The sequence below is a fragment of the Macaca nemestrina genome, chromosome 15 (genome assembly GCF_043159975.1).
Source record: "Macaca nemestrina isolate mMacNem1 chromosome 15, mMacNem.hap1, whole genome shotgun sequence".
In the NCBI taxonomy this organism is placed as follows: domain Eukaryota; kingdom Metazoa; phylum Chordata; class Mammalia; order Primates; family Cercopithecidae; genus Macaca; species Macaca nemestrina.
Genome location: NC_092139.1, coordinates 7,364,638 through 7,377,549, shown reverse-complemented (window position 1 = coordinate 7,377,549; position 12,912 = coordinate 7,364,638).

Sequence of the window (12,912 nt, the reverse complement as noted above, 5' to 3'; positions counted from 1 at the left end):
CCACAGAAGGGGGCTGCGGGTACTGCCAGGGTTATCGTGAAGGCCACTCGTGGCCTGCATGTTTCCTGTCACTATCAGCTGGTGGCAGCCTCTGGGACAGGCCTTCGGGAAGGCCTTGAGGCCTTGAAAACATCTCCTGGGTCCCAGGATTGAAGGCTCTGGATGATGACGAACCCAGGAGAGAGAATTTCTAAGTCACCCGAGCTGAGTGGGGAGCAGGGGCCGGCTGAGGGCAGCAGGGATGAAAAGCGTGGCCACCAGCCCCGGCAATGAGAGTCCTCATCCCCAGTGCTGCAGCACCAACATCTGTGGCCGCTGACTGGTCGGCACACTGTGCCACGCGCTTTCATGGATGGTCTCAGTTACCTTCCAGGTAGCCGCGTTAACAGACTGATGAACCAAGATGCTTAGGAGTGGAGCCCACATTGCCTGGACCCCCAGGAGATGCGGTGAGGGGCTTGCCTGGAGCTGAAGGGCGTGGGCCTGATTGAGGTGGCCGGGCTGTGCCCAGACATGCAGGCTGAGCCCAGCCAGGCCTGCCCTGGCCTTGAGCCTCACTGTGCAAGAAGGTTGTGAGTGTCCTCCCAAGGCAGGGACTTTCTGTCTTACCCACTGTATTCCTAGCAGCCGGCACAGGCCTGGTGCCCAGAGGGCCAGATGGGCACACACACGTGCATGCAGATGTATGCTTGTGTGTATATACACGTTAACACACATTATCCCAGCCCCCCATACACACACACACAGACACACACACACACACACACTGATACAGGCATACCTATGCATAGATACACATATCCACATAGACATGCATCCACAGACACATTAACACATAAACATGTATGTGCTAAACACAGACACTCCCACTCAATGGTATTCAGGGATACATGCACACAGAGAAACAGACACACACTCATTCTCAGACACACCATCACACATATACACGTACACACCCTGGCTCCCACACAGTACATGCACATACGCACACGGAGACACGCTTGCACACACAATTACCTTCCAAGGCACACACATATATACATGTGGAGATGGACACGTGCACACACACCCCATGTACCCAAAGATACACACACGTGCACCCAGACACATGTGCACACATGTGTTGAGTGACAGTACAGGACCCACCCCCATCGTTTGGCTCCACATCAAGTGAGGGTGTTGTGGGGAGCAGCAGCCATGGTTTTGAGGGTTCAGTGGAGCAGGTCTAGGCCGGAGGGCTCGGGGGGAGAAGAGATGGGCACAGTGAGGGAGGTGCCGTGCCTGGCCGCTCACCTGGCAGTGGCAGACGGTGGCTGCCAGTGTCCTTCGGCGCAGGGGAAGACCGCTCACTGCCAATCCCCAGCCCTCGAGAGGGTTTCCTGTCTGGACTTTGGCGCAGTCGCAGCCAGTGCATAGGCAGCCAGGAAGGGCCAGGGAGCTAACACCTCAGGACAGCCCTCAGCAGGCCGGAAGGGAGTTAGGGGATAGATGCCCCTTCCTCGCCGCCCTCAGCAGTCACTCTGGGGTGCATGCCCTGCGCTGGTGCCCTGAGTCCATGACTCCCCCTTCTCTTCACTGTCTCACATCCTCGATCCCCTGCTGTGCTTCCAGGGATCCCCTCCTGAAGCAGCTGCCTGTGGGGTTTGCACACCTAGCTGAGATGGCTGTGAGGGACCACAACGACGGCAGCATGGGCTGGGCACTCACTGTCCTCGGGAGTGGGGTGCCCAAGTCCTGTGAGGCCTGGAGAAGCGCCTGTTTCCCCCTCTTCAAGGAGCTGACAAAGCCCAAAGAGCCTGAGTAGTGCAGCCAGGGTCACCCTGCCAGCCGGGCTTTGCCCACAGGTTGGGTCACCTCCGAGCTGTACCCTCCAAGCAGGCGGGAGGACCAGGCCTGGGGAGCAGAGGCCGAGTGCGACTTCTGGGGCATGTGGCTGCCGTGTGAGCCAGCTGGGGGCTGGGAGAGGCACGCAGGATCCAGAGGGTCCTGAGACCCCACCGCACCCCATGGCATTGATTTGGAGACTGCTTGCTGGGGAGGTGCAGTGGCGGGTGAGAAGTGCTTCCCTAGTGATTGGAGCCCCATTTTCATCCCACTTTCCAGTTGAGCAAACTGAGGCCCAGAGAGGAAAAACGGGCTCTCCAAGGCCATTGGGCCGTCACTCCCCTTCTAAGGGTGTACTCACAGAGGGACTGGGCTGGGACAAGGTGTGAGAACCACAGCCACCGCAACCCACAAAAAAACCACATGATGGTGAGGTCACCTCCATGTCACAGCCCCGGCATGCTCTGCCCGGCCCTGGTGGGGGCTTGCCTGGTTGCCATCCTCTCTGAACCTCACCTTCTTCCCTGCATGCACTGAGCTGACCCCTGGGTAGCCCCGCAGGTCCTGCCTGCCCAGCATCCACTCCCTTCCTGGTGACAGCACCTGGTTTTCCTTAGGGAGCTGCCCCCGCACCACCCTTAGGCCGGGTGGTTCAGTGGAGCCACCTCTACCCCTGCCTCCGCAGCTTAAATAGCATATTCTACTCCCCTGGACCCTGAGAATGGTTCAGGGATAGACGCGTGACCCAGTGTGGGTCCATGCGAGTCAGTCCTCCTAGGGAAGGAAAGCTGTTCTTCTGTTGAGGAAGACAAGCCGGGAGCAGATAAGCCTGGAGCAGCTGGGAGCAGAGAGGAGTTTGTGCTTATGGAGAGGCTGCCTGAGAAGGAAGCCAGCCCAGGAGAAAGGAGAGCTGAGGAGGAGAGAGGAGCAGAGACAGGGTCCTGGGGACATCTTTGGGGGCCGTTGATCCAGCTATGCCTGAAGTTAGACCCTGGACCTTTTTAATTTGAGAGCTCATACTTTCCCTGTTTTACTTAAGCCTATTTGATTTGATTTTTTTGTCCCTTGCAACCAAGACTCTGGACATATACAACCTCAAAGGGCTGGCATTACTTAGAATCAGGTTCAGCAACTGCAATAGAAAGTCCAAAATTAGGGTAGTTCTTAGCTACCTATAATTTGTTTATTTTTCTCATGTAAAATAAGTCTGAAGCAGGCAGTCCAGAGCTTGGATGACAGCTCCACAGTCATCAGGAGCTTAGGCCTCTTCCGTCATCCCAGTGAACCATTTCGATGCATGGCTTCCTTCCTCAAGGCCATCTTGGGGACCAAGATGGCTGCTGGAGCTCCAGCCATCATGTTCAAGTGCCAGACAGCAGAAGAAAGAAAGGGGAGGGCTAGAGTATCTCAAGCTGATACTTCTGAAGGAGCCTTCCCAGAAGTTGCACACAACATTCCTCTTCTATTTCATTGGCCAGAACTTAGTCACATGGCCATATTTAACTGCAAGGGAGGGTGGGGAATGTCGGTGTTTAACTGGGCATACAGCTACCTGGAACACAGAAAGCCTTCAGCTACCAAGGAAGACACGGGAATGTCCTTATGCAGACAACTTGCAGTTTCTGCCTCAGGTCCTTCCAGCAATAAGCTTTGAGTCCATGAGAGTCACGTCTCATTTGCATACACTTTATGGAGACTGTCATTGACCAAGCCTGTTACTTACCTTCGCACCAGTGGGGTGCGCTGAGTCTATCCTTATGCCCATTTCACCAAGGGGGAAATCAAGGCTCAGAGTGCTCACTGCACGCGGCCTGAGGCCACCTGGTCCCGTAGGGGCAGTTCCAGGAGGACAGCTCGAGCTTCTGCCTCAGTGAGGTGTTGGAAGTTTGGTAAACAGTTCTCATCGGACATGGCTGCTCACGTTCCTGCAGGACTGGATGCCCAAAGTGCCTTCACATTCATTGTCCTTGAGTGGGAGCTGGGCCTGGGGCCACCAGAAGGCACCCTCTGATGTGCTCCAGCGTGTTGCCTCAGTTCCTTCTCCTTAGCATCCTCCCATGAGGAGTGGAGTCATGGTCCCATTTTACAGAGGGGAAGACGGGCTCAGAGCAGGGAGGTGGCCTGATGAGGAATAGCTGACCCATCCAGCTTCGGACCCGGGTCAGTCTGCCTCCAAAACCCGTGTTATTGGTCTTTGGCTATGTGGCCTCCAGGGAGGTTGCATGAAACACCTTGACCAGGGCTCAGTCCTGTCTCCTAAGCCCCACCCATGCCTCCTTCAGGGGTGCAGACCCCCAGCCTGGGCCAGCTGCAGGCAGGGCCAACGAGGTGCGGCAGGAGGGGCTGGATGCTCAGGCCAACTCAGGTGATTGACTGAGCCCAGATGTTCCGGCCACCTCAGGCGATTGACTGAGCCACGGTTACGTCACCTAGAAACCGGTGAATAACCAAGGTCCCGTCTCCCAGGACTGTGGCTGGGATTACAGGGGATGAATTAGGTAAGGTGCCCCGTGCAGCCCTGGTATGGAGTAGGCGCCTCTCAGGGAGCCCTCAGCCCCCACTGCCAGCAGGGGAAGCTGAACGATGGAGGGTGAGTGTGAGAAGACCCCTGATTCCTGAAAGGCCACCCGCTGGTTTTCAGGGTGCCGCCTGAGGATGACGGACCCATGCTGCCAGTCCAACAAGACAAACCCTCCTGCTTCAGTCTCCTGCCTCTGGAACCGAGGTTGTCCTCAGAGCCCCAGAATGTGTGAAAACTGGCATTTATTGGAGATCTGCCATGGCTTTACACCTGTCATTTCCCTAAACTCTCCCAGCAGCCTGTGGGAAGTTGACTGTGCCCAGTTCACAGATGGGAAAACCAAGGCTGAGAAGATTTAGCCACCTGCCCAAGGCCAGAGAGCTGGGCAGTGGCAGGGCCAGGGCAGAGCTGGGGGTTGGACCCATGCATCCTGAACCTGGAGCCATATGCCACTGTACCCCGAGGACTGCGTTCTGGCCACCACACCCATCCTCCACCTTCCTCACCCAAAGCCAGCCGGGTGTCCTCCCCACCCCTGCCCTGGCTGCTGAGTCACACTTGTGTTTCTTCCCCAGAGACGTAAACACCCAACCAGGAACCCCCTGGGCAGGAGGTTGGGAGCCCTCCAGATGCTGCAGGAATAACAGGGGCAGCTGCCCAGCGTACCCCGAGGCTGGGTGTTGCACAGGGCACAGCCTGGGGTGGGCACCTGGCCTTCCAGATACCTCCTGGGCCTCCCACAGGGGCTGATAAGTGCCTGACTCTGCTTATCAACCCCGTTGCCCTGCCTGGTCCCTCCTCAAGCCCTGGTGTGCACATTGGGGTGCACGGTGGCCTGGAGATCATGATGGGGTGAACCAACCTCCGCCCGCAGCCCGGCCCACCGGACAGCTGAGCCTGGTGCAGCAGAAACAACTCAGAGGGTTCCCGGGTGCCTCCTGCTGGCTCCCTGTCCCAGTGATGGGGGCATTTTTAGAGAAATTAAAATGAAGATCATTTTTCTAAATTATAAAGTTAACACTGGGGGAAAATGTGACTATTTCCTTTAATTTATTAAAATAATCTACATATGTGTATAAAAAAAAAAGCGGCAGGAAAGAGACCAGGTGTTAATGGTCGTAGGAGGACAGGAGGCTTTTATTTTTTCTTAACACGGCTCTCCATTTTTCACAGCTGAGAGATGAAAGCTAGCAAATGCGGCTTGGCGTTTGGTCGCGTGCTCTTGCCTCTGTGTGCGCACTCCAGGTGCTCCAGGGTGGGTGGTGTCTGTGCCCCTCTCTTCTGCTGACTTTCTGGGTTTCTCTGATGGGCCTAAGCCTGCAGCGGGGTGGGGGTGGGGTCCAGGAGCTGGTCTACGGGAACCCACTCCGTCTTCAACCGTGTGACTCAGAACACACTGTTTCCCGGCACACACACAATCACACAATACAAACCCTCTGCGACTCTCCACTAAATCCCACTTCCTTGTTCAGCCTCCATGGCCAGGGTGAACTGACCCTGCCACTGGCCCTGCCGCCTGTCTGATCCAGAGGGAGAGAGATGGAGGGAGTCACTCTCTCCTTGTTGTCCCTTAACCCTAACTCAAATGTCACCCTTGGAGATGCCTTCTGGGGCCTCCTATCTAAGCTATCACCTCCAACCCCATCCTTGTTCTCTCTCTCTCTTTTTTTTTTTTTCTTTCCAAGCAGCTCTCTCTGGGATAAGGGCCTGGCCTCAAAGCGTCCTAGGCATGAGTCTGGGTTGCCTCTTCCTCCTCGTCCCTGGGCCTTACAACCTCGCTCCTGGAGATTGGGCTGAGCCTGGAGTTCCCACCCTCCCATGCAGTGACGGGACCCTGCTCCCCAGTAGCCAGCGTGCCCTGGGATGACTTGCCCTGAGCAGGTGTGGACAGCCTCTGCCCAGCTTGCAAGCACAAGCCCTCCTGAACCACAGGAGAGCGGAACGTCACCAAAGGCTGCTTGGCTCCCGCAGGCCTAGGTGGAGGTGTGGCCCATGAAGGCCACAGTCCTGAATCTCAAGCTGAGGTTTAGCAAAAGCCTGCAAGGTAACCAGGGGCGTGGGGAGCTGTGGTCTTCATCCTTAGGGTGGGCAGGGCAGAGAAGCCTGCACTTATCCAGCACCGGGTTTGTGCCAGGCCCTGTGTCCACCACTCACCAGCATGAGCTCGTCGAATCCACATAGCAACCCACTTTATACACGCAGACACAGTCTCAGGTTAGTCCGGGAGCTTGCCCAGGGCCACACCGTGAGTAGCTGGCAGAGCTGGGCTCCAAACCCCGGGGTATCTGATGCCAAAGCTGCCCTCCTAACCTGCAGCTGGGGTCTCCATGGGAGGGCACAATGACCGGTATTATGGTGTGGCCACAGAGAGAAAGGACACAGAGCCACAAAGAATGATACTGTGGAAGGTCTATTTCCCGACCCAGAGAGATGGCCACGGAGTATGGTGGAAAGAAAAAAGGCACCATGAACAGAAGCTTCTCTGACAACGCTGGGCGCAGAGTTCCTCACAGCAGCAGTGACACCCATGCTCTCCAGTTTGCTACAGTCCCCACCAATCCTTACTGTGCCTCTTATTGAACCCTGGCAGGCATTTTAATAACATGTTGGTTAGGAGTCACGGGAGAGCCAAGTAGGGGAGGAAGCAGGAACCGTGTCAGATACACAAGTGCTTTATCCCCCTTGAGGTCTTTCTAGAGGACAGTTATGCAGTTATGTGACAGATGGAGGGAGGGAGGGAGGGACTGATGAAAGGGAAAAAGAATGGGTGGAGGAATGGATAGAGAGATGCAAAAGAGATGGATGGATGGAGGGTGAATGGGAGGATAGATGGATACATGAATGGAGAAACGGATGGGGAATGGATGAATGGAGGGAGGGTGAAGGGGAGGATTGATGGACTAATGAATAGAGAAACAGAGGGAAGGAGTGTGAATGGGGGGATTGATGGATAGATGAATGGAGAAATGGATGCAGAATGGATGGATGAAGGGAGGGTGAATGGGAGGATTGATGGACAGATGAATGGAGAAATGGATGGGGAATGGATGGATGGAGGGAGGGTGAATGGGACGATAGATGGATACATGAATGGAGAAATGGATGGAGGGAGGGAGAGTGAATGGGAGGATTGATGGAAGATGAAACGGAGGGAGGGACGGAGAGAGGGAGGGAGTGATGGATAAAGGAAGGGATGGATGGAGGGATGAATGGAAAGATAGAGATATCTTCAACCTTGGTCCCTACTCCAGCAGAGTTAGCTTTGCCTCAGGGGATGGTCTGGTACAAGGGTTAATCATTCAAGTGTTTGGAATCTTTCAAGTGTTTGGAATCAGACAGACCTGAATGTGAATGTGAGTTTCTTTCCTGACAAGCTGTGTGACTTTTGGTAAGTCACTCACCTTCTCTGATCCTCAGTTTCCTCATTATTAGACAAGAAATAATAATACTAGATAATAACAATAATAGAATAATAATCCATATTCTATGGATTTGCCTATTCTGGACATTTCATAAGAATGTCCATGCAAGATGCGATCTTGGGGGTTTGGTTTCTTTTATTTTGTATCAGGTTTTCAAAGTTCATCCATGTTGTGGTGTGTGCCGGTCTTTCTACTCCAGCAGAGTTAGCTTTGCCTCAGGGAATGGTCTAGTACAAGGATTAATGATTCAAGTGTTTGGAATCAGACAGACCTGAATGTGAATCTGAGTTTCTTTCCTGATAAGCTGTGTAACCTTAGGTAAGTCACTCACCTTCTCTGATCCTCAGTTTCCTCATTAATAGAAAGGAAGTAATAATACCTAGTGCCTCCTAGAACACGAAGTAGAAAAAGCACTTACGGCCAGGTTTGAGGGAGAAGTTGAAGGTCGGCCAGGCTTTATTAGGATCAGTGCTGCTGCTACGGTCCTGTCACCCCTGCCCTGAGAAAGTGCCCTTTCTGCTTCCAGGCCCTTTGTGTTGAGATGGTTCATCACTGGGGAAACTCAGCGGGTTTCCCACCTCCCCACCCCCAGCTCTGAGGATCTTGGGTCTCGCTGGAGGCTGTCAATACCAATAGCATCCCCTGCTCACGGCCTCCAACCTCAACGGGACTCTCAGACGCCGCCCAAAGCCACAGCCACATCTTCGTGACCATGACAGTGAGAAGCCTCCTTGCAGCCCCACCCCAGAGCAATCCCTGTTATCAGGGCTCCCAGCCCTGGCTGCACCTGAGAACTCCAGGAGCTGCTGAAAGCAACCCTGCTTGGGCCCCACCCGGAATCCAGTCTTTGGGAGAAGGCCTGGCATGGGTATTTTTTTAAACGCTTCTGACTGATACTAAGGCAAAGCCTGGCCTTAGAATAAAAGAAGCTCTGTGTTTAGTTTCGTTTCTTTTCTTTCTAAAATGTTTCTATTTTTTCTTGACTTTTCTCTTTAGTTTCTTCGGCAGTGAAAACAGACTCCGCTCTCTGTAGTTGGATAAAGAATTCACATTTGTTTTCCTTTCAGGGTTTTGATTGTTCAGTGTAAAACATGTTTTTTGTTAATCCCCTTGGGGTACAGCTGGTTAGAGTAGGGGGTTGGGAGCCCCTTCCTCTTCCTTTACAGGGCTCCAAAATCCTCCGCAGAGTACAGTGTGGGGCTGACTTTTATTATAAGGTAAACTGGTTAAAAGAATAACACTAAACACCAATCAAAGGAAAGAGATGAGCTACCACTCTACATCCCCTAGGATGGGATGAAAAAGTCAGAGAAACTCATGTGCTGGTGAGAATGTGGGGGAATTGGACCCCACCCACCCACGCTGCTGGTGGGAATGGAAAATAGAAAACAATCTGGCAGGTTCTTCAAATGATTAAACAGAGAGAGTACCATGTGACTCAGAGATTCAACTCCTCAAAAAACCCAAGAGAAATAGAAGCATGCTTCCACACCAAAACTTGGACACAAAGGTTCTTTTTTTTATTATTATTATACTTTAAGTTCTAGGGTACTCACACACAACGTGCAGGTTTGTTACATACGTATACATGTGCCATGTTGGTTTGCTGCACCCATCAACTCATCATTTACATTAGGTATTTCTACTAACGCTGTCCCTCCCCCAGCCCCCCACACCCTGATAGGCCGAGGTGTGTGATGTTTCCCGCCCTGTGTCCAAGTGATCTCATTGTTCAGTTCCCACCTATGAGTGAGAACATGTGGTGTTTGGTTTTCTGTCCTTGTGATAGTTTGCTCAGAATGATGGTTTCCAGCTTCATCCATGTCCCTGCAAAGGACATGAACTCATCCTTTTTTATGGCTGCATAGTATTCCATGGTATATGTATGCCACATTTTCTTAATCCAGTCTATCATTGATGGACATTTGGGTTTGTTCCAAGTCTTTGCTATTGTGAATAGTGCCACAATAAACGTACGTGTGCATGTGTCTTTATAGCAGCATGATTTATAATCCTTTGGGTATATACCCAGTAATGGGATTGCTGGGTCAAATGGTATTTCTAGTTCTAGATCCTTGAGGAATCGCCACACTGTCTTCCACAATGGCCGAACTAATTGACACTCCCACCAACAGTGTAAAAGTGTTCCTGTTTCTCCACATCCTCTCCAGCATCTGTTGTTTCCTGACTTTTTAATGATCGCCGTTCTAACTGGTGTGAGACGGTATCTCATTGTGCTTTTGATGACACAAAGGTTCTTAACAGCACTGTTTGTAATATCCAAAAAGTGAAAACAACCTAAATGTTCCTCATGTGAAGAATGGATCCACAAACTGGCATATCCACGCAATGGAAAATTATCGGCTGTAAAAAGAAATGAAGGACCGGCACACGCCACATGGATGAACTTTGAAAACCTGATGCAAAATAAACGAAGCCAAACACCCGCGACCACATCTTGCATGGACATTCTTATGAAATGTCCAGAATAGGCAAATCCATAGAATATTTCAAAAAAAAGCAACTGAAGTCACCATGCAAAAATCAGAATTTTGTGGGCCTTCCCTATGCATATGTATAGCTTAATCTCTCTTTTATTTTGGATGGTGTGCAGGGCGGGGCGCCTCATTCTTCTCCTTCTCCAAAGTCTCCACTTGGCAGGAATACTGGGTTGGAGGTGACCAGGGGCAGGCACATCCCGCAGCAGGGAGTAAGCCACCAGGCGGTGCCCCCAGGCTACACTAGAAGCCTTGACTTCCAGTTTTACCAAACTGGGGAGGAACTCAGCCAAGTTCATGTGAGCAGCAGGGTGTTGGAGGCTGGAAACTGGGAGTCCCGTTGTGCTGTGCTGAGTGTGGACTGGTGGGCCTGGCGCATGAGCTGGGCTTGGGGAGGGCGCAGGCTGCAGGGGCCGTGGGCGCTGCATTGGGCAGGATGGACAGGCGATGCTGCCACCAGCAAACCCCTGCGGCCCAGTGACTGAAAGCACACAAGCTGGTTCTCATTCAGGACATGTCTGTGGAAGGTGGAGGCCATTCCGTGTCACTGTGGCCCTCAGAGCAGGACCCCGGACAGGCTGAGCTGGGCCTGAGGGGAACAATGTGGTCACGATGGTGGAGAGAAAGTGCACAGTGGCCTTCATGCATCTGCCCAGAAGCAAAGCGCTCATGTCATTCGGCCCACGTGTTACCAGAGCCAGTCATGTGGCCAAACCTCACCTCCGAAGGGTGGGAGGTGCAGCCCTCCAGTGTGCTGAGGGGAGAGAGAGCCCCCAGAGACCACTCCAGGCATCAAACAGAGGCTGTCACCACCCTCGGCCGGCAGAGACCGCCTGTGGAATGAGTGCTGGTGGAGGAGATGGGAGGGTGACAGGGATCCCTGGCTGGGCCCCACCCTGTGCCGGGCTCTGGAGGGGAGGAAACATCCCTGTCCCAGCTCCTTGCAGAGCTGCTGACCCAGCCAGGTTGCACCCTGCAGGAGGTGGCCCAGGAGCTATGCTGCCCTTAACCTCACCTTGAAGCTGGTCCTTCAGGAGGAGCCACCTCCTTGGAGAGAGGAGGAGCCATGGAGAGGCCAGGGAAACTGCCACGGGGCCATGTCCAGCGCTTCTCCAGCCAGTACTCACCGGAAATGAAAGAGGTGCCAGGGCGATGTGATTGGGGTCTGTCTGCCCTGCTAGACTGTGAGCTCCAGGGGCACAAGGCTGGGCCAGGCTCTGCTCACCATTGTCGCTCCAGTGCCTGGCACCCTGCCTGGCATGCACTCGGCACTCAATAAATGTCTGTGGAAGGAATGATGCATGAGGAGTCCTGAGTGCACATGTGGCCCTGCTGAAACTCGTTCCACCGCGGGGCCTTCGCACATGCCATGTCCACTGCCTGGAGCGCCTCCCCGCAGGTGTTGATGTAGCATCCTCCTCCAGCCACTCTCTGACACTGCCTGCCTCCTCCGAGCGCTTCTCAGGGTTTGTGCCGCTCAGGGCATTTATTTGTTTGCTCATTTTAACATCTGCCTCCTTCCTGAATGTGAACTCAGGAGTAAGGTGTTTCCGACCCAGCCATGACAGTGCCCAGCTGCCGCATCCAGTGTCTGGCACAAAGCAGGGCACTTACGACAGTCGCTGCTCATGCGAATTTTAGAGAATTTCAATTAAACGGCCTTCCAAGCTTCAAAGGCAGCCGAAGCAGTGTCTGCCACCCACACAGTCACCTGCGTGGAGTGAGTCCTCATGAGACAGTGCACTGGGGGATGGGAATGCCCCAGGCACAGACTCGGGCCCCCCCTGGAGCTGCCCTGGGAAAGGCCTGTGGGGGTGCAGCCAGGCCCCCTCCCCTGTTCCCTGCTCCTGGGGAGTCTTCCAGGAGAGTTCAGAGCTGCCCGTGGGAGGGTAGGATGCGGAGGCCTCCCTCTGAGATCCTCCTGGGACTGCCTCACTCTCCTTCAAGGGCCACAAGATTCAATTTTGACCATATTTGCCTCAGAGACAAACGGCCACCCCGTGGGGTGGTGGTATAAATACCAGTTTATTTACTCTCATTCCCAGCAAAGCATGCTTCGAAGGAGCAAAGGCTTCCTGCTTGCTAGTGTACAATTTTGGAAATGTGGCCCTGGGGCAGGAGACTGTAGCGGGCTCAGCTAAAGGCACAGTGGGGGATGGGGTGGGGTGTCCAAGAATGGGGGTGCTGGGGTGCTGCTCCACCCAGGTCACCTCACAGAGTGCCTTCCCTCCAGAAAGTAAGACAAGGCAAATTCAAGAATAGATTCCCTGGCCCTCTGCCCTGGAGCTTCTGGGGCCAGTTACCAGACGGCCTGGAACTGTGCCCAGGTTTTCCTCAGGGCAACCCTCCCTTCCCTACTCCAGGTCCCTGGGTCTCAGGTGAGTCCAGTTCTACCCCTGGCCCCATGGGGGTGGGCATGAGGCCCAGGCCTGGCCAGTAAGAACATTGGATGCCACTGGCCTCAGTAATGAATTCAGGAATGGGCACATCACCCAGGCAGAGCTAATGAGATATCATGAAGCTTATGCTCGGGTGGCCGGGAGAGAGGCAGGACCCCTTTTCCATGGACATTAACCTGGGGGTTAGAGTCTGATGACCCTATGGAGCCTGAGCATGAGGCCAGTTTGGGGGGTAGCAGGGTGTGGGA